The sequence below is a fragment of the Crinia signifera genome, chromosome 4, assembly GCF_055691185.1.
Source record: "Crinia signifera chromosome 4, ASM5569118v1, whole genome shotgun sequence".
Classification (NCBI taxonomy): Eukaryota; Metazoa; Chordata; class Amphibia; order Anura; family Myobatrachidae; genus Crinia; species Crinia signifera.
The window spans coordinates 293,492,154-293,514,831 of NC_139220.1; the positions used below are offsets into that span (position 1 = coordinate 293,492,154).

The 22,678-nt window shown below is 36.8% G+C and overlaps 36 non-coding genes across 36 annotated transcripts; all 36 read right to left on the reverse strand.

The window, feature by feature from the left end:
- Nucleotides 1–67: 67 nt before the first annotated feature.
- TRNAH-GUG (transfer RNA histidin (anticodon GUG)) lies at nt 68–139 on the reverse strand. The gene has a single exon. It is a non-coding gene; the product is annotated as a tRNA-His (tRNA).
- An 8-nt stretch (nt 140–147) lies between these two features.
- Nucleotides 148–220, reverse strand: TRNAR-ACG (transfer RNA arginine (anticodon ACG)). Its single transcript has one exon. It is a non-coding gene; the product is annotated as a tRNA-Arg (tRNA).
- A 642-nt stretch (nt 221–862) lies between these two features.
- On the reverse strand, nt 863–934 carry TRNAH-GUG (transfer RNA histidin (anticodon GUG)). Its single transcript has one exon. It is a non-coding gene; the product is annotated as a tRNA-His (tRNA).
- A 510-nt stretch (nt 935–1,444) lies between these two features.
- TRNAH-GUG (transfer RNA histidin (anticodon GUG)) lies at nt 1,445–1,516 on the reverse strand. Its single transcript has one exon. It is a non-coding gene; the product is annotated as a tRNA-His (tRNA).
- Nucleotides 1,517–1,524: 8 nt separating this feature from the next.
- Nucleotides 1,525–1,597, reverse strand: TRNAR-ACG (transfer RNA arginine (anticodon ACG)). Its single transcript has one exon. It is a non-coding gene; the product is annotated as a tRNA-Arg (tRNA).
- A 642-nt stretch (nt 1,598–2,239) lies between these two features.
- TRNAH-GUG (transfer RNA histidin (anticodon GUG)) lies at nt 2,240–2,311 on the reverse strand. The gene has a single exon. It is a non-coding gene; the product is annotated as a tRNA-His (tRNA).
- An 8-nt stretch (nt 2,312–2,319) lies between these two features.
- TRNAR-ACG (transfer RNA arginine (anticodon ACG)) lies at nt 2,320–2,392 on the reverse strand. Its single transcript has one exon. It is a non-coding gene; the product is annotated as a tRNA-Arg (tRNA).
- A 642-nt stretch (nt 2,393–3,034) lies between these two features.
- Nucleotides 3,035–3,106, reverse strand: TRNAH-GUG (transfer RNA histidin (anticodon GUG)). Its single transcript has one exon. It is a non-coding gene; the product is annotated as a tRNA-His (tRNA).
- An 8-nt stretch (nt 3,107–3,114) lies between these two features.
- On the reverse strand, nt 3,115–3,187 carry TRNAR-ACG (transfer RNA arginine (anticodon ACG)). The gene has a single exon. It is a non-coding gene; the product is annotated as a tRNA-Arg (tRNA).
- A 429-nt stretch (nt 3,188–3,616) lies between these two features.
- TRNAH-GUG (transfer RNA histidin (anticodon GUG)) lies at nt 3,617–3,688 on the reverse strand. The gene has a single exon. It is a non-coding gene; the product is annotated as a tRNA-His (tRNA).
- An 8-nt stretch (nt 3,689–3,696) lies between these two features.
- On the reverse strand, nt 3,697–3,769 carry TRNAR-ACG (transfer RNA arginine (anticodon ACG)). Its single transcript has one exon. It is a non-coding gene; the product is annotated as a tRNA-Arg (tRNA).
- Nucleotides 3,770–4,192: 423 nt separating this feature from the next.
- TRNAH-GUG (transfer RNA histidin (anticodon GUG)) lies at nt 4,193–4,264 on the reverse strand. The gene has a single exon. It is a non-coding gene; the product is annotated as a tRNA-His (tRNA).
- An 8-nt stretch (nt 4,265–4,272) lies between these two features.
- Nucleotides 4,273–4,345, reverse strand: TRNAR-ACG (transfer RNA arginine (anticodon ACG)). The gene has a single exon. It is a non-coding gene; the product is annotated as a tRNA-Arg (tRNA).
- A 642-nt stretch (nt 4,346–4,987) lies between these two features.
- Nucleotides 4,988–5,059, reverse strand: TRNAH-GUG (transfer RNA histidin (anticodon GUG)). The gene has a single exon. It is a non-coding gene; the product is annotated as a tRNA-His (tRNA).
- A 9,917-nt stretch (nt 5,060–14,976) lies between these two features.
- On the reverse strand, nt 14,977–15,048 carry TRNAH-GUG (transfer RNA histidin (anticodon GUG)). Its single transcript has one exon. It is a non-coding gene; the product is annotated as a tRNA-His (tRNA).
- Nucleotides 15,049–15,056: 8 nt separating this feature from the next.
- On the reverse strand, nt 15,057–15,129 carry TRNAR-ACG (transfer RNA arginine (anticodon ACG)). Its single transcript has one exon. It is a non-coding gene; the product is annotated as a tRNA-Arg (tRNA).
- Nucleotides 15,130–15,552: 423 nt separating this feature from the next.
- TRNAH-GUG (transfer RNA histidin (anticodon GUG)) lies at nt 15,553–15,624 on the reverse strand. Its single transcript has one exon. It is a non-coding gene; the product is annotated as a tRNA-His (tRNA).
- Nucleotides 15,625–15,632: 8 nt separating this feature from the next.
- TRNAR-ACG (transfer RNA arginine (anticodon ACG)) lies at nt 15,633–15,705 on the reverse strand. Its single transcript has one exon. It is a non-coding gene; the product is annotated as a tRNA-Arg (tRNA).
- Nucleotides 15,706–16,134: 429 nt separating this feature from the next.
- TRNAH-GUG (transfer RNA histidin (anticodon GUG)) lies at nt 16,135–16,206 on the reverse strand. The gene has a single exon. It is a non-coding gene; the product is annotated as a tRNA-His (tRNA).
- Nucleotides 16,207–16,214: 8 nt separating this feature from the next.
- TRNAR-ACG (transfer RNA arginine (anticodon ACG)) lies at nt 16,215–16,287 on the reverse strand. Its single transcript has one exon. It is a non-coding gene; the product is annotated as a tRNA-Arg (tRNA).
- Nucleotides 16,288–16,716: 429 nt separating this feature from the next.
- Nucleotides 16,717–16,788, reverse strand: TRNAH-GUG (transfer RNA histidin (anticodon GUG)). Its single transcript has one exon. It is a non-coding gene; the product is annotated as a tRNA-His (tRNA).
- Nucleotides 16,789–16,796: 8 nt separating this feature from the next.
- On the reverse strand, nt 16,797–16,869 carry TRNAR-ACG (transfer RNA arginine (anticodon ACG)). The gene has a single exon. It is a non-coding gene; the product is annotated as a tRNA-Arg (tRNA).
- A 429-nt stretch (nt 16,870–17,298) lies between these two features.
- TRNAH-GUG (transfer RNA histidin (anticodon GUG)) lies at nt 17,299–17,370 on the reverse strand. Its single transcript has one exon. It is a non-coding gene; the product is annotated as a tRNA-His (tRNA).
- An 8-nt stretch (nt 17,371–17,378) lies between these two features.
- TRNAR-ACG (transfer RNA arginine (anticodon ACG)) lies at nt 17,379–17,451 on the reverse strand. The gene has a single exon. It is a non-coding gene; the product is annotated as a tRNA-Arg (tRNA).
- Nucleotides 17,452–17,954: 503 nt separating this feature from the next.
- TRNAR-ACG (transfer RNA arginine (anticodon ACG)) lies at nt 17,955–18,027 on the reverse strand. Its single transcript has one exon. It is a non-coding gene; the product is annotated as a tRNA-Arg (tRNA).
- Nucleotides 18,028–18,749: 722 nt separating this feature from the next.
- Nucleotides 18,750–18,822, reverse strand: TRNAR-ACG (transfer RNA arginine (anticodon ACG)). Its single transcript has one exon. It is a non-coding gene; the product is annotated as a tRNA-Arg (tRNA).
- A 429-nt stretch (nt 18,823–19,251) lies between these two features.
- On the reverse strand, nt 19,252–19,323 carry TRNAH-GUG (transfer RNA histidin (anticodon GUG)). The gene has a single exon. It is a non-coding gene; the product is annotated as a tRNA-His (tRNA).
- Nucleotides 19,324–19,331: 8 nt separating this feature from the next.
- On the reverse strand, nt 19,332–19,404 carry TRNAH-AUG (transfer RNA histidin (anticodon AUG)). Its single transcript has one exon. It is a non-coding gene; the product is annotated as a tRNA-His (tRNA).
- A 423-nt stretch (nt 19,405–19,827) lies between these two features.
- Nucleotides 19,828–19,899, reverse strand: TRNAH-GUG (transfer RNA histidin (anticodon GUG)). The gene has a single exon. It is a non-coding gene; the product is annotated as a tRNA-His (tRNA).
- Nucleotides 19,900–19,907: 8 nt separating this feature from the next.
- Nucleotides 19,908–19,980, reverse strand: TRNAR-ACG (transfer RNA arginine (anticodon ACG)). The gene has a single exon. It is a non-coding gene; the product is annotated as a tRNA-Arg (tRNA).
- A 429-nt stretch (nt 19,981–20,409) lies between these two features.
- Nucleotides 20,410–20,481, reverse strand: TRNAH-GUG (transfer RNA histidin (anticodon GUG)). Its single transcript has one exon. It is a non-coding gene; the product is annotated as a tRNA-His (tRNA).
- Nucleotides 20,482–20,489: 8 nt separating this feature from the next.
- TRNAR-ACG (transfer RNA arginine (anticodon ACG)) lies at nt 20,490–20,562 on the reverse strand. Its single transcript has one exon. It is a non-coding gene; the product is annotated as a tRNA-Arg (tRNA).
- Nucleotides 20,563–20,991: 429 nt separating this feature from the next.
- On the reverse strand, nt 20,992–21,063 carry TRNAH-GUG (transfer RNA histidin (anticodon GUG)). The gene has a single exon. It is a non-coding gene; the product is annotated as a tRNA-His (tRNA).
- An 8-nt stretch (nt 21,064–21,071) lies between these two features.
- TRNAR-ACG (transfer RNA arginine (anticodon ACG)) lies at nt 21,072–21,144 on the reverse strand. Its single transcript has one exon. It is a non-coding gene; the product is annotated as a tRNA-Arg (tRNA).
- A 1,011-nt stretch (nt 21,145–22,155) lies between these two features.
- TRNAH-GUG (transfer RNA histidin (anticodon GUG)) lies at nt 22,156–22,227 on the reverse strand. The gene has a single exon. It is a non-coding gene; the product is annotated as a tRNA-His (tRNA).
- Nucleotides 22,228–22,235: 8 nt separating this feature from the next.
- On the reverse strand, nt 22,236–22,308 carry TRNAR-ACG (transfer RNA arginine (anticodon ACG)). The gene has a single exon. It is a non-coding gene; the product is annotated as a tRNA-Arg (tRNA).
- Nucleotides 22,309–22,678: the final 370 nt, after the last annotated feature.

A 22,678-nucleotide genomic window follows, 5' to 3' on the forward strand; every position in this document is an offset into this window, starting at 1 on the left:
TAATTTCTACAATTGTCCAAACCTTTAAGTAAGAAAGCGACTTATGAGCAAGAAAAAAAACACTAAATGCCGTGACCCGGATTCGAACCGGGGTTGCTGCGGCCACAACGCAGAGTACTAACCACTATACGATCACGGCAACGAAGACGAGCCAGGTAGGAATCGAACCTACAATCTTCTGATCCGTAGTCAGACGCGTTATCCGTTGCGCCACTGGCCCAGGTGACATACCGTAAGTTTAGTGTCCTATCTGTTTTTGAACCTAGTTTTGGATTTTAGAGTTCTTTTAAGTATATACTGTACAGAATGAATTTGAAAGAGTTACCTATGCACTTGCTCCAGGACTAGTTTCCTGTTAACATTGCAAGACAATTTTCTTATTACTGCAAAAACATCTTTTCAGTGTGTGATGAACTTGCTAAGACAAAGCCTCAAGATTTTAATTTCCAGAATTCAGTAATTGATATCAAATTTGAATTCTTTCAAAAGAATGTTTCACAGACAAATAAATCAAAGCATGTAAAGATAGCATCACAAAAAGCATTAAAGACAAATTGTGCAAGTGCATTCAAAGAATCTGCTTAATTTCTAAAATTGTCCAAACCTTGAAGTAAGGAAGCGACCTTTCAGCAGGAAAAAAAACACTAAATGCCGTGACCCGGATTCGAACCGGGGTTGCTGCGGCCACAACGCAGAGTACTAACCACTATACGATCAAATAAATCAAAGCATGTAAAGATAGCTTCACAAAAAGCATTAAAGACAAATTGTGCAAGGGCATTCAAAGAATCTGCTTAATTTCTACAATTGTCCAAACCTTTAAGTAAGAAAGCGACTTATGAGCAAGAAAAAAAACACTAAATGCCGTGACCCGGATTCGAACCAGGGTTGCTGCGGCCACAACGCAGAGTACTAACCACTATACGATCACGGCAACGAAGACGAGCCAGGTAGGAATCGAACCTACAATCTTCTGATCCGTAGTCAGACTTGTTATCCGTTGCGCCACTGGCCCAGGTGACATACCGTAAGTTTAGTGTCCTATCTGTTTTTGAACCTAGTTTTGGATTTTAGAGTTCTTTTTAGTATATACTGTACAGAATGAATTTGAAAGAGTTACCTATGCACTTGCTCCAGGGCTAGTTTCCTGTTAACATTGCAAGACAATTTTCTTATTACTGCAAAAACATCTTTTCAGTGTGTGATGAACTTGCTAAGACAAAGCCTCAAGATTTTAATTTCCAGAATTCAGTAATTGATGTCAAATTTGAATTCTTTCAAAAGAATGTTTCACAGACAAATAAATCAAAGCATGTAAAGATAGCTTCACAAAAAGCATTAAAGACAAATTGTGCAAGTGCATTCAAAGAATCTGCTTAATTTCTACAATTGTCCAAACCTTTAAGTAAGAAAGCGACTTATGTGCAAGAAAAAAAACACTAAATGCCGTGACCCGGATTCGAACCGGGGTTGCTGCGGCCACAACGCAGAGTACTAACCACTATACGATCACGGCAACGAAGACGAGCCAGGTAGGAATCGAACCTACAATCTTCTGATCCGTAGTCAGACGCGTTATCCGTTGCGCCACTGGCCCAGGTGACATACGCTAAGTTTAGTGTCCTATCTGTTTTTGAACCTAGTTTTGGATTTTAGAGTTCTTTTAAGTATATACTGTACAGAATGAATTTGAAAGAGTTACCTATGCACTTGCTCCAGGGCTAGTTTCCTGTTAACATTGCAAGACAATTTTCTTATTACTGCAAAAACATCTTTTCAGTGTGTGATGAACTTGCTAAGACAAAGCCTCAAGATTTTAATTTCCAGAATTCAGTAATTGATGTCAAATTTGAATTCTTTCAAAAGAATGTTTCACAGACAAATAAATCAAAGCATGTAAAGATAGCTTCACAAAAAGCATTAAAGACAAATTGTGCAAGTGCATTCAAAGAATCTGCTTAATTTCTAAAATTGTCCAAACCTTGAAGTAAGGAAGCGACCTTTCAGCAGGAAAAAAAACACTAAATGCCGTGACCCGGATTCGAACCGGGGTTGCTGCGGCCACAACGCAGAGTACTAACCACTATACGATCAAATAAATCAAAGCATGTAAAGATAGCTTCACAAAAAGCATTAAAGACAAATTGTGCAAGGGCATTCAAAGAATCTGCTTAATTTCTACAATTGTCCAAACCTTTAAGTAAGAAAGCGACTAATGAGCAAGAAAAAAAACACTAAATGCCGTGACCCGGATTCGAACCGGGGTTGCTGCGGCCACAACGCAGAGTACTAACCACTATACGATCACGGCAACGAAGACGAGCCAGGTAGGAATCGAACCTACAATCTTCTGATCCGTAGTCAGACGCGTTATCCGTTGCGCCACTGGCCCAGGTGACATACCGTAAGTTTAGTGTCCTATCTGTTTTTGAACCTAGTTTTGGATTTTAGAGTTCTTTTAAGTATATACTGTACAGAATGAATTTGAAAGAGTTACCTATGCACTTGCTCCAGGACTAGTTTCCTGTTAACATTGCAAGACAATTTTCTTATTACTGCAAAAACATCTTTTCAGTGTGTGATGAACTTGCTAAGACAAAGCCTCAAGATTTTAATTTCCAGAATTCAGTAATTGATGTCAAATTTGAATTCTTTCAAAAGAATGTTTCACAGACAAATAAATCAAAGCATGTAAAGATAGCTTCACAAAAAGCATTAAAGACAAATTGTGCAAGTGCATTCAAAGAATCTGCTTAATTTCTAAAATTGTCCAAACCTTGAAGTAAGGAAGCGACCTTTCAGCAGGAAAAAAAACACTAAATGCCGTGACCCGGATTCGAACCGGGGTTGCTGCGGCCACAACGCAGAGTACTAACCACTATACGATCAAATAAATCAAAGCATGTAAAGATAGCTTCACAAAAAGCATTAAAGACAAATTGTGCAAGGGCATTCAAAGAATCTGCTTAATTTCTACAATTGTCCAAACCTTTAAGTAAGAAAGCGACTTATGAGCAAGAAAAAAAACACTAAATGCCGTGACCCGGATTCGAACCGGGGTTGCTGCGGCCACAACGCAGAGTACTAACCACTATACGATCACGGCAACGAAGACAAGCCAGGTAGGAATCGAACCTACAATCTTCTGATCCGTAGTCAGACGCGTTATCCGTTGCGCCACTGGCCCAGGTGACATACGGTAAGTTTAGTGTCCTATCTGTTTTTGAATCTAGTTTTGGATTTTAGAGTTCTTTTTAGTATATACTGTACAGAATGAATTTGAAAGAGTTACCTATGCACTTGCTCCAGGGCTAGTTTCCTGTTAACATTGCAAGACAATTTTCTTATTACTGCAAAAACATCTTTTCAGTGTGTGATGAACTTGCTAAGACAAAGCCTCAAGATTTTAATTTCCAGAATTCAGGAATAGATGTCAAATTTGAATTCTTTCAAAAGAATGTTTCACAGACAAATAAATCAAAGCATGTAAAGATAGCTTCACAAAAAGCATTAAAAACAAATTGTGCAAGGTTATTCAAAGAATCTGCTTAATTTCTACAATTGTCCAAACCTTTAAGTAAGAAAGCGACTTATGAGCAAGAAAAAAAACACTAAATGCCGTGACCCGGATTCGAACCGGGGTTGCTGCGGCCACAACGCAGAGTACTAACCACTATACGATCACGGCAACGAAGACGAGCCAGGTAGGAATCGAACCTACAATCTTCTGATCCGTAGTCAGACGCGTTATCCGTTGCGCCACTGGCCCAGGTGACATACGGTAAGTTTAGTGTCCTATCTGTTTTTGAATCTAGTTTTGGATTTTAGAGTTCTTTTTAGTATATACTGTACAGAATGAATTTGAAAGAGTTACCTATGCACTTGCTCCAGGGCTAGTTTCCTGTTAACATTGCAAGACAATTTTCTTATTACTGCAAAAACATCTTTTCAGTGTGTGATGAACTTGCTAAGCCTCAAGATTTTAATTTCCAGAATTCAGTAATTGATGTCAAATTTGAATTCTTTCAAAAGAATGTTTCACAGACAAATAAATCAAAGCATGTAAAGATAGCTTCACAAAAAGCATTAAAGACAAATTGTGCAAGTGCATTCAAAGAATCTGCTTAATTTCTACAATTGTCCAAACCTTTAAGTAAGAAAGCGACTTATGTGCAAGAAAAAAAACACTAAATGCCGTGACCCGGATTCGAACCGGGGTTGCTGCGGCCACAACGCAGAGTACTAACCACTATACGATCACGGCAACGAAGACGAGCCAGGTAGGAATCGAACCTACAATCTTCTGATCCGTAGTCAGACGCGTTATCCGTTGCGCCACTGGCCGAGGTGACATACGCTAAGTTTAGTGTCCTATCTGTTTTTGAACCTAGTTTTGGATTTTAGAGTTCTTTTAAGTATATACTGTACAGAATGAATTTGAAAGAGTTACCTATGCACTTGCTCCAGGGCTAGTTTCCTGTTAACATTGCAAGACAATTTTCTTATTACTGCAAAAACATCTTTTCAGTGTGTGATGAACTTGCTAAGACAAAGCCTCAAGATTTTAATTTCCAGAATTCAGTAATTGATGTCAAATTTGAATTCTTTCAAAAGAATGTTTCACAGACAAATAAATCAAAGCATGTAAAGATAGCTTCACAAAAAGCATTAAAGACAAATTGTGCAAGTGCATTCAAAGAATCTGCTTAATTTCTAAAATTGTCCAAACCTTGAAGTAAGGAAGCGACCTTTCAGCAGGAAAAAAAACACTAAATGCCGTGACCCGGATTCGAACCGGGGTTGCTGCGGCCACAACGCAGAGTACTAACCACTATACGATCAAATAAATCAAAGCATGTAAAGATAGCTTCACAAAAAGCATTAAAGACAAATTGTGCAAGGGCATTCAAAGAATCTGCTTAATTTCTACAATTGTCCAAACCTTTAAGTAAGAAAGCGACTAATGAGCAAGAAAAAAAACACTAAATGCCGTGACCCGGATTCGAACCGGGGTTGCTGCGGCCACAACGCAGAGTACTAACCACTATACGATCACGGCAACGAAGATCCAACTGATAAACCAGATATTTATCTGATAAGATTAGATATGATAAATAACCCAAACCAAATTTATTTACTTTATTACCTTTAAATATAACGGCAACTCTGAAATGATTGCACACCCACACAACCTTGTTATAAAAGGTATGACAATGCTTTACTTAAAGAATAGCTTCATTACAGATATTTGCAAATGCAGACTAACACAAGAAACATAAAATTGATTAGCTAATACTTAAACAGTAATTCTAAATCAAATCAAAATGGACACCTTTCAAGGACAGTGATCAGCCATGATTAAACCTCCTTCATAATTACCTCCAGCCCCCTGTGCTTCCTTGTTCTTTCTCAACTGCCTTCTGACAGCAGTCTCTCATGGATTCCTGTTAATAATACACAATTTCTTCCAAACCACTCTGAGAAAAAACAATCATTAAATCATTACAAATATTTGAGAGAATAACATGATTAGTTGTGCAGCAAATGCGATTACTAGTAGCAGTACCTAGTAGTGCTGCACCTAATTGTGACCTAATTGATGTAACAGAGGACAAGGGCAGACAGCCAGTCTGCACAGTTTTGTCTAGAAATAGGAACAAACTATATGGGAACAAGGCCACACATGCGTAGACCCACAAGGCCACTGAAGTTGGGTGTTGGGTTAATTATGACATCATGATTGAAAGCAGAGCTTGCCAATAAGACTCAATGCTTATGAGTAATTAATTAATTAATGTGATAAAGGTTTAAATATCAGAGTGATAGAAGGAGGAGGAAGGCAGTTGAGAAAGAACAAGGAAGCACAGGGGGCTGGAGGTAATTATGAAGGAGGTTTAATCATGGCTGATCACTGTCCTTGAAAGGTGTCCATTTTGATTTGATTTAGAATTACTGTTTAAGTATTAGCTAATCAATTTTATGTTTCTTGTGTTAGTCTGCATTTGCAAATATCTGTAATGAAGCTATTCTTTAAGTAAAGCATTGTCATACCTTTTATAACAAGGTTGTGTGGGTGTGCAATCATTTCAGCGTTGCCGTTATATTTAAAGGTAATAAAGTAAATAAATTTGGTTTGGGTTATTAATCATATCTAATCTTATCAGATAAATATCTGGTTTATCAGTTGGAGGCCCCAGCGAGATTCAATGATGTTGGTTTTTACATTTTATCAGTTATTGAGAAAATCAAAGTTTGAAAAAAAAAATTTTTTTTTTGGCTATTTAAAAAAAAATAAATAAATAAATAAATAAAAAAAAATGTGTAGAAAAAATTGTAAAGTCGGTGCATTTTTTTGTACCCTTATCTTTCTTAACATCTGTTAAAGTGTGCTAATCCAATATCACTTGAAACAACTTCGATCTTTAATTATAAAACCAATAGATCGTAATTTAAGGCATGGAAAGACAACGCTGCATTTTGCAGACTGTCAGCTTTCTAAACCCCCCCGCATCGCCCATTTCTTCTCTGTGTCAGAGAATAGATAAGGAGAGCAGCGAGAAACTTGGCAAGAAGTTGTAAACAACGTTGCTTGAGTCAGGAAGAATGTTTCTTTAGTTTATTTGCAAAGCATGCAGACTATAGCAAGCATATTGATATAAAGGTTATGCTGGCTTTTCTACTTTTTAAAAAGAAAAAAATCTTTAAATAACAGTATTTTTTTTTTTTTTTTTTTTGACCGCGGTTGGATTGTTTTGGTGTATATTGTCTGCTGAGGATATTGCTGAAGTAACTAATCTGTAGCGGTTGTTTTGATAATTAGAGTTTCTTTGTTTGTCCAATCTATAAATTTTAAAGAAGTTGCATATATTTGTTGTAGGTTTTCCCGTGCTTATAATTTGGTGATTAGAGATAGGTAGAGGAGATTGTGCATTTACGTTTCTTTCTGGTTGTCTGGCCAGCAACATGTGGAAGAAATGGAATGCATGATTTATCCATAATCTGTATTGTTTGGAAACCCCCGGATTGTCTACTGTATATGGTTTATATAAGAAAATGTTAATAAATAATTAAGTATATGTTGCATTGTTAGAGCTAGCAAGCAGTCGGATTACAATGACAATTTGAGATAGATTCTTTATATCCATAGACAGAGGTCAGTTAAAATACAGAGTGTAAAGGAGTAGACGCTAATATTGTAAGCCAAGTAACAGTTCATTTTTACCACCAGAATAAATAAAGTTAATTGGAATATTGTTTATAACAAAGAAAGATCGAGTTTATCTCATTGTAAAGTTTTTTTCATCTCCTGTCTTGCGGAGATGAAGTCCGTAATGTAGGACTGATGTTTTTCTGCTATGGGTTTTTGATTTAATTTTTTTGGTTTATTAAACAAAGCAGCTGTGAGTTGGAAACTCTAAAGTGATGGATTCAGTTGATGTAATGCGAGATAAGGAGTTGTCCATGTTAGGTGAAGAAACAGGAAATGATCATGTGAATTCAATGTTTTTTTTCATTTAATGAGTAATACATTTTGAATAAGAAAAGTGATATATATATCGATGAGATATAAGTCCAATATAACATCTATTCTTAAAGGTTCATATTGACATATTAGACTGTGTTTTCTGTTGGCAATTTCTATTGCCTATTTGCTTGATCTGGATACATATATTGAATCAGATATACCTTGAGTAATGCGCAGATAAATCCTGGGTTTATTTTTATTCTTATGAATGGAAGGTAATCAGTGATAACTGACTCAAGGGTGGGGGGTTTTCTTTAAGCCAATTTTTGTTTTGTTTTTGATTTGTGTTAATTTAATTTTGTTTGTTTTGAAAGGGGGAGGGTACTAAATTGATAGAGTATCTTAAGGGGTTAATACTGTGGCCGCAGTTAGCTAAATAACCAGGGGAGATAGTGATCTAATCGTGTAATGATCACTTAGACAATGTGCAGATATGGTAACAAAGAATGACATATTGCATATAATTTTTTTTCTGATTTGATGAGTTGATTTTTTCCTGTGAAGAGTGCTGACCGGTAGCGAGATTCACATGGGGTATCTGCCACCTACGTGCAAGGTAGAATATACTGAGAAAAAAGGGTGGGGGTGGGACACGTGACTACTGGTAACAAAGAATGACAGTAGAGACCCACAAGACTGGTAACAAGGAATGACAGGATGTGGAAGGCGTAGGTGTGGTAACAATGAATGACACATAACGCATGGTTAGGTTTTTTTGGGGACATTTTTCATTTATTTTATTTACATTTTTGTCTTTGAAAGAGGTAGCACCGTTTTAAGCATTTGTATGGGATCACAGAAAGTTCTGAGTATGTGACTAGTGTGAGCAAGTGAGAAGGTATAGAAAATACTATGCTGGTCATAGTTAGTTGAAATTGACGATGATGATGCACCTGTGAGGTAATGATTATTTGATGAGAGTGAACGCGCAATGGTCTGGTGACAGGTGGTGAAAGCTTCAAGAATTGAGATAGTATATCCCACTAACCCACATATGTTTGGAAAGATTGTACTGTCCCACTGAGGGGTTAATCCTGTTCAGTGAGAAGTGAGGAGAGGTGATGTTTCTTTTAGAGCCTTAGGGAGAAAAAGAAAAATATGGGAAAAAAAAATAAAATAATAATTTTGAAATTTTTTGTTTATTTTTGAAAAAGCAGAAGGGAAGAAGTTTTTTTTCAGTGATGAGGTGAGAGTAACATCAGAAATAACTCTGTAGGAGATTAAAGGCAGGAAATGGTTAATGAGATTGATAAGAGAGTAAAGTTTTATTCCTAAATTATGTGAAATATCCAAGGAGTGTTACAGAACTGTTTTCCATAACAAGGACATGAAAGATTTTAGAATTGAAGATATTGTTTACCCTTTTGAAAAAGCACAATGAATAGATTAAAGTTATTGCAATGTTTGAATGGGACAGTGATCAGCCATACCCAAGGATGACCTCCAGCCCCCTCCCCTCTGCTTCCCTCATGTGATAATGTTGTTTTGTCAACATCTGTTTAAAAACTGCCATTTTTTTTCCAAATGACAAATGCTAATATGATGTCTGAGCTTAATAATGCTATTGCTTTTGCTTGTTTTATTTAAATAAAAATCCCAGCCAATAGAGGTGTGACTATTCCAGAGAAAAGATTAATTTACAAATTGATGCATTTCATTTTGCACAGAAAAAGCAAGTGTTTAAAAAAAATAATAATATTATTATTATTATTACTGAGCCACTAGAAATTCTTTAGAAAATAATATTGAGTCTGCAGGTACCTCTGCAGAATCCTTATCAAAGCCCTTATTGGAAAATATAGATTTTATAGTGATTATTATAAGATGCATATTGAGTTGCATTTTTATGCTTACTGATTTATCTGATTGCATGTTGCCACTTTACTAGATCCATTGGTCATGCATATGAGCCCACAAATAAGGAATGGTGGTCACAATTAGGTGCAGCACTACTGGGTACTGCTATTAGTAATCGCATTTGCTGTACAACTAATCATGATATTCTCTCAAATATTTGTAATGATTTAATGATTATTTTTTTCTCAGAGTGGTTTGGAAGAAATTGTGTATTATTAACAGGAATCCATGAGATATTGCTGTCAGAAGGCACTAACCGATATGAGGACCCTCACGGGGTTAGAGGATACGAGTGATGCTCATAGGGCATTAAGCAATTAGTATTTTGATGAGTTTTTCATTACTCATCCTGTCACAAGTTTCTAAACATCTATGGGCCACAAGAAATAGTTTTTTTCAAATTTTACAACAACGCATACTATTTAATACCCATAGTATTTGCAACACTCTGTTATTGTAGGTTATCTACCCAATGCGATTATTCTTATTATTTTTTTAGTGTAAATCAATTCATTTTACAGTTATGGAAGTATTACAGTCATCTAGTCATTGGTTTATGATCTGCATAGTTCTTAAAGCAGATAGTCAGGACTTACTACATTTATTTACAGCACAGTTCAATATATGTGGACTCAATTAAGCCAAAGTTTTATGGACAGAACCACTATGTCCCACAATGAGTTGCATGATTGCTACCACAATGCTGATTCAATATGTTTATGATCTAATGATGTGTTTAAATTCTTTACAGGATTCTCTTACTGACACCTTTTCTATTACTACTACTAAATCTAACTGACACAGAGCTGACAAAGTACAATATACTGACATAATTGCTTCATTTGAGGCTCTGATACACTCACTGACAGAAACCACAGCACTGGATATATCAGATTTATTATATACCTGTCTTTACTGTAATGAACAACAAGCAGCGGCCTTGGGAGTTTGAACACATATACATGGGGGTTCATATAGACCCATCAGGTTCTACAGTTGTGCACTTGACCAAGTGGCATCTGCTTTACCAACATGTTTAAGGACTGTGGCGGCTGCTGCAGCCTTTTGTATAGAAATTACAGAACACCGCACACTATGTGTCTCTAATGCTACATCTTTTCTACTGAACTCTTCACGGACAAGACACATTTCCAGTGCATGGTTCTCTCGTTGGGAACTTTTGCTCCCAGCGCCACATGACCTGACTATTGTCAGGTGTGGTACGCTAAATCCTGCTACTCTGCTACCTGGTGGGACCCGGGAGTCCCAGAGGATGGAATAGAGGCAGGATTTAGAACATGATTGTGAGGAATATTTAAAGCAAAATTTCTCCAATTAGACCTGATATCTCTGACACGCCACTACCATCTACAAAGATTGTAGTTGTCACCAACAAGGAGACTCAGGATGGCCATATACGGGATATGCGGTAGTATTGGATTTAGAGATCCTCATTTTCCATCGTGAATTTGCTATGATATAATACGCTAATATCACAGCAAGTAAAGGAGCTCATTGAGGCTGTGCAACTCCCTGCAAAGGCAGTAGTTGTTAAGTGTCAAGCTCACATGTTATAAAGTGATCTTGTTTTACTTGGTAACAAAAATAAGATGTCCACTGTTGTGAATCACACCACTATACAATTTAATGTTTTTAAAATTGACCAGCAGAAGCTCATAAAACATCAAGAGTTGTGTATTTAAAAGGAATGTGCCAATGGATGATGAATGGATACAGTCAAAAGACTAATGGGCTATGTAAAGATGGTGGGGGCAGACCAGTAGCTCCCCAAACCCCTCCTCCTGGCATATGCAGAAGCTGCCCATGGGATGACCCATGTAAGGAGAGAGGGCAGGTATTTTGATTTCATCTTATGCAGAGAAAAGGAGTCCCAAACTCATCTGCAAGAGAATGAACTCAGGAAAATTATTCCTATAGAACCATCAAACATTTCTCCTACCACTGGTCCATTGCTAAGGTTAAAATTATTTTTTTGGGAATTTACATGCATTTAAAAGTGTCATTATATTTAAATGGTATCTGATATGTTATCTTGATTATAAGGAACATCCCAGCTGTCCCATGTACAGCATCCTTTACAGCAAAGAAATTTATTGAGAAATTTGTGTTCAGATATGTTATCCCATAAGGTATATGGTATTAAAAAAAAAAAAAAAAAAAAAATTATAGAGGTATTTGACAGGAAAGGTATTCTAAGGAATAAATCAATGTATGGTTATTGAAGGTTGGTTGCACTCACCATTCACTAAAAGGTTTTAGTCAAAATTGAACATGTTAACAAATGCATATTGAGAACACATAATTTAGGGTGGGTGTGGAAATTACCATGAGTTGACTTGAAGTTTTGTCTTCGGTTTTGTATAACATTCACACTACTCCTCAGCAGCCACTGAACCTGTCCTCTTATAAGATCATTATTTTAATTGATATATACATTTTTTTTTATTTTTGGGAGACCAGCAAACCCTATTCAACATCCAGCAGCAGACTTGTCACTCTAATTCTCACATCATCTAAATACTTTACCAGAAAAGCAAACAAGCTTATGAAGGGATGTTGTTATAAGGTCCAGCCTGGAGATTATGCAATGGTGAGAAAATTCTTACAATTAAAAGTCTCGTAGATCAAAGGCAAGACCCGTCCCTGTGAAACAAACCAATTGAATTAATGCGTCTCACTGCAAGAAGGTTTCCGACCTGGTGGTGATATCAGTTGAAAGAAATAAACTGATGCAGATAAATATTGTGACTGGGATTCTAACTTAATAAACTTATTTGATGATGGGCCTGTCCAGGGCCCCCACACAGACCAAGACAAGATCCACGGAATCGGGGGGCATCCTTAGTGGTGTCCCTGCGGGTTGTGGGCAAGAAGAGGTCCACGGAATCGGGGGATACCCTTAGTGGTGTCCCTGCGGGTTGTGGACAAGGTGTAAAACAATGATCCCCATGAGTGACCAAGTTTCCCATACACTCACTAACTGAAGAAGTCATTTTTGTTTTTTTAAGTTTTCATATTTTTATAGTGAATGAGGGTTACCAGGGATTGGTTGCTGGCAAGGACAGTGTGTATAGTTATCAAAGAGGTATTACTAGAGTCATGGTGGTGTATTCTACTTCTGCTTTTAATTTTAATCCCACAAGTATAGTAATAATCATAACAGACACACATATACATTATACTACTGATGCTCCCAGGTTTCGGTATGCATCAGAGGATGGTAATGAAATACTGATAGCCAATATGTTAAACTAATTAGAAGGTTTAAAATAAATATATAAGTAATAACATAAAAGTAACTAAGAACATCCAAACCAGAACCATTGATAGAATACATCTAGTAAGGTATCAGTAAAGAAGAGGCATTCTGAGTAAGGATGATAACAATGGTGCAAACATAATATCTATATGCAAACTGACATTTCTTCTTTAAGACGCTCATCATGAGCTGATAAAAAGAACAATAAGGTTACTGACTCTCCCTAGGTTTAAAATTGGTAAAGAGTGTAATAACAGGAGATATTTTGGAGTACAACAAAACATGTAGTTATGTGACAGAGTTGAGTGTGCTAGTATAACATCTAGAAAAAAAAAAAGGGTACTCATTGAATTGTTTCTTATGATGTTTTCTCAAACATACTGTCTCTTAAGATATGGACATTACCACAAGGATTATATTATATTTACAAACTTAAGGTTTCTAAATGGTTACAAACAAGATCTATTGTAATAAATTTACTTTTACTAATTAATACAGTGGTGATTCAACATGAAGATTTGAAAGTAACACATGGTATATTAAAGAAACACACTTATTTACATTATCCCAAGTTTATAAAATTGTATTTGAATTTGTGAATATAATTAAAATATGGTACAAAACTGATGGTGACATTAAAAGGAAAGTTGAATTGAATTATTTGGGTTGAAAAAAATTTAGTTTATTGAACAGGTGTGAGTGATGTGATTCCCTACAGTTGGTTTATTTGGTTGAACCCCAATAACTGGTTCGCATAAGTCAATGTTATATATGCTTTAAGAAGTTTAATGTTTTTGCCAAGATAATATTATTGATTTTTCTGTATACTAGTGAAATGCTTCAAGAAGGTTTTCCGATGTATTAAGAGAGAAACAAATGATGCACAGTACGAGAGATATGAACTTTTTTTCGGAGATATGAAAAAAGTTGAGGATGGACTGATAATACAGAAAATCAACTAATCAATAAATCTATGCTTTTATTATATTCTGTTTTCCTGACTGCCGCTTTTATTGCTGCAGATGACTTTTGCCTGTTGCACAATGTACTATTCACTGCGTATGAGGCCTTCCCTTTGCGCTAAACAGTGATAATATGTCAGACACTGCGGCCATTTTGTTAGGCATGACTTGCATATATCGTTACAAGATGGCGTGTGGAATCAGAATACTGCTGAAATAAGTAATTTCTTATGAGATATTGTTTTGGATTTCTGGGTTTAAGAATGCCTTATTGATGTAACAGAGGACAAGGGCAGACAGCCAGTCTGCACAGTTTTGTCTAGAAATAGGAACAAACTATATGGGAACAAGGCCACACATGCGTAGACCCACAAGGCCACTGAAGTTGGGTGTTGGGTTAATTATGACATCATGATTGAAAGCAGAGCTTGCCAATAAGACTCAATGCTTATGAGTAATTAATTAATTAATGTGATAAAGGTTTAAATATCAGAGTGATAGAAGGAGGAGGAAGGCAGTTGAGAAAGAACAAGGAAGCACAGGGGGCTGGAGGTAATTATGAAGGAGGTTTAATCATGGCTGATCACTGTCCTTGAAAGGTGTCCATTTTGATTTGATTTAGAATTACTGTTTAAGTATTAGCTAATCAATTTTATGTTTCTTGTGTTAGTCTGCATTTGCAAATATCTGTAATGAAGCTATTCTTTAAGTAAAGCATTGTCATACCTTTTATAACAAGGTTGTGTGGGTGTGCAATCATTTCAGCGTTGCCGTTATATTTAAAGGTAATAAAGTAAATAAATTTGGTTTGGGTTATTAATCATATCTAATCTTATCAGATAAATATCTGGTTTATCAGTAGGAATCGAACCTACAATCTTCTGATCCGTAGTCAGACGCGTTATCCGTTGCGCCACTGGCCCAGGTGACATACGGTAAGTTTAGTGTCCTATCTGTTTTTGAACCTAGTTTTGGATTTTAGAGTTCTTTTAAGTATATACTGTACAGAATGAATTTGAAAGAGTTATCTATGCACTTGCTCCAGGGCTAGTTTCCTGTTAACATTGCAAGACAATTTTCTTATTACTGCAAAAACATCTTTTCAGTGTGTGATGAACTTGCTTAGACAAAGCCTCAAGATTTAAATTTCCAGAATTCAGTAATTGATGTCAAATTTGAATTCTTTCAAAAGAATGTTTCACAGACAAATAAATCAAAGCATGTAAAGATAGCTTCACAAAAAGCATTAAAGACAAATTGTGCAAGTGCATTCAAAGAATCTGCTTAATTTCTAAAATTGTCCAAACCTTGAAGTAAGAAAGCGACCTTTCAGCAGGAAAAAAAACACTAAATGCCGTGACCCGGATTCGAACCGGGGTTGCTGCGGCCACAACGCAGAGTACTAACCACTATACGATCACGGCAACAAAGACGAGCCAGGTAGGAATCGAACCTACAATCTTCTGATCCGTAGTCAGACGCGTTATCTGTTGCGCCACTGGCCCAGGTGACATACCGTAAGTTTAGTGTCCTATCTGTTTTTGAGCCCAGTTTTGGATTTTAGAGTTCTTTTAAGTATATACTGTACAGAATGAATTTGAAAGAGTTACCTATGCACTTGCTCCAGGGCTAGTTTCCTGTTAACATTGCAAGACAATTTTCTTATTACTGCAAAAACATCTTTTCAGTGTGTGATGAACTTGCTAAGCCTCAAGATTTTAATTTCCAGAATTCAGGAATCGATGTCAAATTTAAATTCTTTCAAAAGAATGTTTCAGAGACAAATAAATCAAAGCATGTAAAGATAGCTTCACAAAAAGCATTAAAGACAAATTGTGCAAGGGCATTCAAAGAATCTGCTTAATTTCTACAATTGTCCAAACCTTTAAGTAAGAAAGCGACTTATGAGCAAGAAAAAAAACACTAAATGCCGTGACCCGGATTCGAACCGAGGTTGCTGCGGCCACAACGCAGAGTACTAACCACTATACGATCACGGCAACGAAGACGAGCCAGATAGGAATCGAACCTACAATCTTCTGATCCGTAGTCAGACGCGTTATCCGTTGCGCCACTGGCCCAGGTGACATACGGTAAGTTTAGTGTCCTATCTGTTTTTGAACCTAGTTTTGGATTTTAGAGTTCTTTTAAGTATATACTGTACAGAATGAATTTGAAAGAGTTACCTATGCACTTGCTCCAGGGCTAGTTTCCTGTTAACATTGCAAGACAATTTTCTTATTACTGCAAAAACATCTTTTCAGTGTGTGATGAACTTGCTAAGACAAAGCCTCAAGATTTTAATTTCCAGAATTCAGTAATTTATGTCAAATTTGAATTCTTTCAAAAGAATGTTTCACAGACAAATAAATCAAAGCATGTAAAGATAGCTTCACAAAAAGCATTAAAAACAAATTGTACAAGGTTATTCAAAGAATCTGCTTTATTTCAACAATTGTCCAAACCTTTAAGTAAGAAAGCGACTTATGAGCAAGAAAAAAAACACTAAATGCCGTGACCCGGATTCGAACCGGGGTTGCTGCGGCCACAACGCAGAGTACTAACCACTATACGATCACGGCAACGAAGATGAGCCAGGTAGGAATCGAACCTACAATCTTCTGATCCGTAGTCAGACGCGTTATCCGTTGCGCCACTGGCCCAGGTGACATACGGTAAGTTTAGTGTCCTATCTGTTTTTGAATCTAGTTTTGGATTTTAGAGTTCTTTTTAGTATATACTGTACAGAATGAATTTGAAAGAGTTACCTATGCACTTGCTCCAGGGCTAGTTTCCTGTTAACATTGCAAGACAATTTTCTTATTACTGCAAAAACATCTTTTCAGTGTGTGATGAACTTGCTAAGACAAAGCCTCAAGATTTTAATTTCCAGAATTCAGGAATCGATGTCAAATTTGAATTCTTTCAAAAGAATGTTTCACAGACAAATAAATCAAAGCATGTAAAGATAGCTTCACAAAAAGCATTAAAAACAAATTGTACAAGGTTATTCAAAGAATCTGCTTAATTTCAACAATTGTCCAAACCTTTAAGTAAGAAAGCGACTTATGAGCAAGAAAAAAAACACTAAATGCCGTGACCCGGATTCGAACCGGGGTTGCTGCGGCCACAACGCAGAGTACTAACCACTATACGATCACGGCAACGAAGACGAGCCAGGTAGGAATCGAACCTACAATCTTCTGATCCGTAGTCAGACGCGTTATCCGTTGCGCCACTGGCCCAGGTGACATACAGTAAGTTTAGTATCCTATCTGTTTTTGAATCTAGATTTGGATTTTAGAGTTCTTTTTAGTATATACTGTACAGAATGAATTTGAAAGAGTTACCTATGAACTTGCTCCAGGGCTAGTTTCCTGTTAACATTGCAAGACAATTTTCTTATTACTGCAAAAACATCTTTTCAGTGTGTGATGAACTTGCTAAGACAAAGCCTCAAGATTTTAATTTCCAGAATTCAGGAATCAATGTCAAATTTGAATTCTTTCAAAAGAATGTTTCACAGACAAATAAATCAAAGCATGTAAAGATAGCTTCACAAAAAGCATTAAAAACAAATTGTGCAAGGTTATTCAAAGAATCTGCTTAATTTCTACAATTGTCCAAACCTTTAAGTAAGAAAGCGACTTATGAGCAAGAAAAAAAACACTAAATGCCGTGACCCGGATTCGAACCGGGGTTGCTGCGGCCACAACGCAGAGTACTAACCACTATACGATCACGGCAACGAAGACGAGCCAGGTAGGAATCGAACCTACAATCTTCTGATCCGTAGTCAGACGCGTTATCCGTTGCGCCACTGGCCCAGGTGACATACCGTAAGTTTAGTGTCCTATCTGTTTTTGAATCTAGTTTTGGATTTTAGAGTTCTTTTTAGTATATACTGTACAGAATGAATTTGAAAGAGTTACCTATGCACTTGCTCCAGGGCTAGTTTCCTGTTAACATTGCAAGACAATTTTCTTATTACTGCAAAAACATCTTTTCAGTGTGTGATGAACTTGCTAAGCCTCAAGATTTTAATTTCCAGAATTCAGGAATCGATGTCAAATTTGAATTCTTTCAAAAGAATGTTTCACAGACAAATAAATCAAAGCATGTAAAGATAGCTTCACAAAAAGCATTAAAGACAAATTGTGCAAGGGCATTCAAAGAATCTGCTTAATTTCTACAATTGTCCAAACCTTTAAGTAAGAAAGCGACTTATGAGCAAGAAAAAAAACACTAAATGCCGTGACCCGGATTCGAACCGGGGTTGCTGCAGCCACAACGCAGAGTACTAACCACTATACGATCATGGCAACGAAGACGAGCCAGGTAGGAATCGAACCTACAATCTTCTGATCCGTAGTCAGACGCGTTATCCGTTGCGCCACTGGCCCAGGTGACATACGGTAAGTTTAGTGTCCTATCTGTTTTTGAACCTAGTTTTGGATTTTAGAGTTCTTTTAAGTATATACTGTACAGAATGAATTTGAAAGAGTTACCTATGCACTTGCTCCAGGGCTAGTTTCCTGTTAACATTGCAAGACAATTTTCTTATTACTGCAAAAACATCTTTTCAGTGTGTGATGAACTTGCTAAGACAAAGCCTCAAGATTTTAATTTCCAGAATTCAGTAATTGATGTCAAATTTGAATTCTTTCAAAAGAATGTTTCACAGACAAATAAATCAAAGCATGTAAAGATAGCTTCACAAAAAACATTAAAAACAAATTGTGCAAGTGCATTCAAAGAATCTGCTTAATTTCTAAAATTGTCCAAACCTTGAAGTAAGGAAGCGACCTTTCAGCAGGAAAAAAAACACTAAATGCCGTGACCCGGATTCGAACCGGGGTTGCTGCGGCCACAACGCAGAGTACTAACCACTATACGATCAAATAAATTAAAGCATGTAAAGATAGCTTCACAAAAAGCATTAAAGACAAATTGTGCAAGGGCATTCAAAGAATCTGCTTAATTTCTACAATTGTCCAAACCTTTAAGTAAGAAAGCGACTTATGAGCAAGAAAAAAAACACTAAATGCCGTGACCCGGATTCGAACCTGGGTTGCTGCGGCCACAACGCAGAGTACTAACCACTATACGATCACAGCAACGAAGACGAGACAGGTAGGAATCAAACCTACAATCTTCTGATCCGTAGTCAGACGCGTTATCCGTTGCGCCACTGGCCCAGGTGACATACGGTAAGTTTAGTGTCCTATCTGTTTCTGAATCTAGTTTTGGATTTTAGAGTTCTTTTTAGTATATACTGTACAGAATGAATTTGAAAGAGTTACCTATGCACTTGCTCCAGGGCTAGTTTCCTGTTAACATTGCAAGACAATTTTCTTATTACTGCAAAAACATCTTTTCAGTGTGTGATGAACTTGCTAAAACAAAGCCTCAAGATTTTAATTTCCAGAATTCAAGAATCGATGTCAAATTTGAATTCTTTCAAAAGAATGTTTCACAGACAAATAAATCAAAGCATGTAAAGATAGCTTCACAAAAAGCATTAAAAACAAATTGTGCAAGGTTATTCAAAGAATCTGCTTAATTTCTACAATTGTCCAAACCTTTAAGTAAGAAAGCGACTTATGAGCAAGAAAAAAAACACTAAATGCCGTGACCCGGATTCGAACCGGGGTTGCTGCGGCCACAACGCAGAGTACTAACCACTATACGATCACGGCAACGAAGACGAGCCAGGTAGGAATCGAACCTACAATCTTCTGATCCATAGTCAGACGCGTTATCCGTTGCGCCACTGGCCCAGGTGACATACAGTAAGTTTAGTGTCCTATCTGTTTTTGAATCTAGTTTTGGATTTTAGAGTTCTTTTTAGTATATACTGTACAGAATGAATTTGAAAGAGTTACCTATGCATTTGCTCCAGGGCTAGTTTCCTGTTAACATTGCAAGACAATTTTCTTATTACTGCAAAAACATCTTTTCAGTGTGTGATGAACTTGCTAAGCCTCAAGATTTTAATTTCCAGAATTCAGGAATCGATGTCAAATTTGAATTCTTTCAAAAGAATGTTTCAGAGACAAATAAATCAAAGCATGTAAAGATAGCTTCACAAAAAGCATTAAAGACAAATTGTGCAAGGGCATTCAAAGAATCTGCTTAATTTCTAGAATTGTCCAAACCTTTAAGTAAGAAAGCGACTTATGAGCAAGAAAAAAAACACTAAATGCCGTGACCCGGATTCGAACCGGGGTTGCTGCGGCCACAACGCAGAGTACTAACCACTATACGATCACGGCAACGAAGACGAGCCAGGTAGGAATCGAACCTACAATCTTCTGATCCGTAGTCAGACGCGTTATCCGTTGCGCAACTGGCCCAGGTGACATACGCTAAGTTTAGTGTCCTATCTGTTTTTGAACCTAGTTTTGGATTTTAGAGTTCTTTTTAGTATATACTGTACAGAATGAATTTGAAAGAGTTACCTATGCACTTGCTCCAGGGCTAGTTTCCTGTTAACATTGCAAGACAATTTTCTTATTACTGCAAAAACATCTTTTCAGTGTGTGATGAACTTGCTAAGACAAAGCCTCAAGATTTTAATTTCCAGAATTCAGGAATCGATGTCAAATTTGAATTCTTTCAAAAGAATGTTTCACAGACAAATAAATCAAAGCATGTAAAGATAGCTTCACAAAAAGCATTAAAAACAAATTGTGCAAGGTTATTCAAAGAATCTGCTTAATTTCTACAATTGTCCAAACCTTTAAGTAAGAAAGCGACTTATGAGCAAGAAAAAAAACACTAAATGCCGTGACCCGGATTCGAACCGGGGTTGCTGCGGCCACAACGCAGAGTACTAACCACTATACGATCACGGCAACGAAGACGAGCCAGGTAGGAATCGAACCTACAATCTTCTGATCCGTAGTCAGACGCGTTATCCGTTGCGCCACTGGCCCAGGTGACATACGGTAAGTTTAGTGTCCTATCTGTTTTTGAATCTAGTTTTGGATTTTAGAGTTCTTTTTAGTATATACTGTACAGAATGAATTTGAAAGAGTTACCTATGCACTTGCTCCAGGGCTAGTTTCCTGTTAACATTGCAAGACAATTTTCTTATTACTGCAAAAACATCTTTTCAGTGTGTGATGAACTTGCTAAGACAAAGCCTCAAGATTTTAATTTCCAGAATTCAGGAATCGATGTCAAATTTGAATTCTTTCAAAAGAATGTTTCACAGACAAATAAATCAAAGCATGTAAAGATAGCTTCACAAAAAGCATTAAAAACAAATTGTGCAAGGTTATTCAAAGAATCTGCTTAATTTCTACAATTGTCCAAACCTTTAAGTAAGAAAGCGACTTATGAGCAAGAAAAAAAACACTAAATGCCGTGACCCGGATTCGAACCGGGGTTGCTGCGGCCACAACGCAGAGTACTAACCACTATACGATCACGGCAACGAAGACGAGCCAGGTAGGAATCGAACCTACAATCTTCTGATCCGTAGTCAGACGCGTTATCCGTTGCGCCACTGGCCCAGGTGACATACGGTAAGTTTAGTGTCCTATCTGTTTTTGAATCTAGTTTTGGATTTTAGAGTTCTTTTTAGTATATACTGTACAGAATGAATTTGAAAGAGTTACCTATGCACTTGCTCCAGGGCTAGTTTCCTGTTAACATTGCAAGACAATTTTCTTATTACTGCAAAAACATCTTTTCAGTGTGTGATGAACTTGCTAAGACAAAGCCTCAAGATTTTAATTTCCAGAATTCAGGAATTGATGTCAAATTTGAATTCTTTCAAAAGAATGTTTCACAGACAAATAAATCAAAGCATGTAAAGATAGCTTCACAAAAAGCATTAAAGACAAATTGTGCAATGGCATTCAAAGAATCTGCTTAATTTCTACAATTGTCCAAACCTTTAAGTAAGAAAGCGACTTATGAGCAAGAAAAAAAACACTAAATGCCGTGACCCGGATTCGAACCAGGGTTGCTGCGGCCACAACGCAAAGTAGTAACCACTATACGATCACGGCAACGAAGATGAGCCAGGTAGGAATCGAACCTACAATCTTCTGATCCGTATTCAGACGCGTTATCCGTTGCGCCATTGGCCCAGGTGACATACGCTATGTTTAGTGTCCTATCTGTTTTTGAACCTAGTTTTGGATTTTAGAGTTCTTTTAAGTATATACTGTACAGAATGAATTTGAAAGAGTTACCTATGCACTTGCTCCAGGGCTAGTTTCCTGTTAACATTGCAAGACAATTTTCTTATTACTGCAAGAACATCTTTTCAGTGTGTGATGAACTTGCTAAGACAAAGCCTCAAGATTTTAATTTCCAGAATTCAGTAATTGATGTCAAATTTGAATTCTTTCAAAAGAATGTTTCACAGACAAATAAATCAAAGCATGTAAAGATAGCTTCACAAAAAGCATTAAAGACAAATTGTGCAAGGGCATTCAAAGAATCTGCTTAATTTCTACAATTGTCCAAACCTTTAAGTAAGAAAGCGACTTATGAGCAAGAAAAAAAACACTAAATGCCGTGACCCGGATTCGAACCGGGGTTGCTGCAGCCACAACGCAGAGTACTAACCACTATACGATCACGGCAACGAAGACGAGCCAGGTAGGAATCGAACCTACAATCTTCTGATCCGTAGTCAGACGCGTTATCCGTTGCGCCACTGGCCCAGGTGACATACAGTAAGTTTAGTGTCCTATCTGTTTTTGAATCTAGTTTTGGATTTTAGAGTTCTTTTTAGTATATACTGTACAGAATGAATTTGAAAGAGTTACCTATGCACTTGCTCCAGGGCTAGTTTCCTGTTAACATTGCAAGACAATTTTCTTATTACTGCAAAAACATCTTTTCAGTGTGTGATGAACTTGCTAAGACAAAGAATCAAGATTTTAATTTCCAGAATTCAGGAATCGATGTCAAATTTGAATTCTTTCAAAAGAATGTTTCACAGACAAATAAATCAAAGCATGTAAAGATAGCTTCACAAAAAGCATTAAAAACAAATTGTGCAAGGTTATTCAAAGAATCTGCTTAATTTCT